The 932-nt window shown below is 42.1% G+C and overlaps 1 non-coding gene across 1 annotated transcript; it reads right to left on the bottom strand.

Moving 5' to 3' along the window:
• Nucleotides 1-513: 513 nt before the first annotated feature.
• On the bottom strand, nucleotides 514-621 carry LOC115873133. The gene has a single exon (XR_004048242.1). It is a non-coding gene; the product is annotated as a U6 spliceosomal RNA (small nuclear RNA).
• Between the last annotated feature and the right edge of the window lie 311 nt (nucleotides 622-932).

Genomic DNA, 932 nt, shown 5'->3' with positions numbered 1-932 from the left:
GGTACTTTCAGTTCTTCGTATGCGTGTGAAAGCTGCACAACGAAGAAGGGAGACTGGAGGAATCATGAATGATGGCGTGGGCAGAGAATATTGAAAGTGTCACGTGTGGACTGCCAAAAGAACAAACAAATGTGTCTCGCAGGTTGTAGAGCCAGAATGCTCCTGGGAAGCAAGACTTTGCCTCTGAACATGTCACCAGGAGAGCCCACACCCTGGTAAAGGACATGCTGGGTCAAGTAGAGGGTCTGCAAAAAAGAGCAAGACCTCCGGTGAGAGGGATTGGCACCGAAGCTGCCGCAATGAACTTGGCAGAGCAGCACTGGTGGGGAGGACGCAGGATAAGGACATTTGACTGCATGGGTGGGGTCACTTGCTATGACTCAGCGCTGACTCGATGGCAAATAAAGAAAAGGTCTTGATTTACAGTGCACACCGAGTAAACAAATGATAAATGCATTCCCTGACCATATTGCACCGAAAACTAGACGTGAATAATAAAATCAAGATAAATAAATAAAAAGCCCTCACCACTTGAATGCTGCATGTCATCCTTGCGCAGGGGCCATGCTAATCTTCTTTGTATCGTTTCAGTTTTAGTATATGTGCTGCTGAACCCAGTACCACCGCCTGAAGTGTTTATGCCTTTTAAAAATAAATCTTAAATTAAAAAAAAGAAATATAATTAATTGTGGCAGAAGAGCTGGAAATGATGATAATTAAAGCAATATGTATGAATCCTATGGGATATAGTTCAATATCAAAAGAAAAACATATTGTACAAAACACTAATGTTAATAATCCAGTGTGCAGCACTATGAATGGGTTAAGCCTCCAATTCTAGAAGCTATAAAACTAATGAAATAGGCCACCGGAAAGCAGAAGGAGGGTGTTAAGAGTTAAGAGCAGATGGTGCTATGTTACTTTAAGAAGAA

This window comes from Echinops telfairi, unplaced genomic scaffold (genome assembly GCF_000313985.2).
Source record: "Echinops telfairi isolate 266 unplaced genomic scaffold, ASM31398v2 ScPeMD7_7463;HRSCAF=8501, whole genome shotgun sequence".
In the NCBI taxonomy this organism is placed as follows: Eukaryota; Metazoa; Chordata; class Mammalia; order Afrosoricida; family Tenrecidae; genus Echinops; species Echinops telfairi.
The sequence above is the reverse complement of the archived record's forward strand: the minus strand, read 5'-3'. Positions and strand labels throughout refer to the sequence as shown.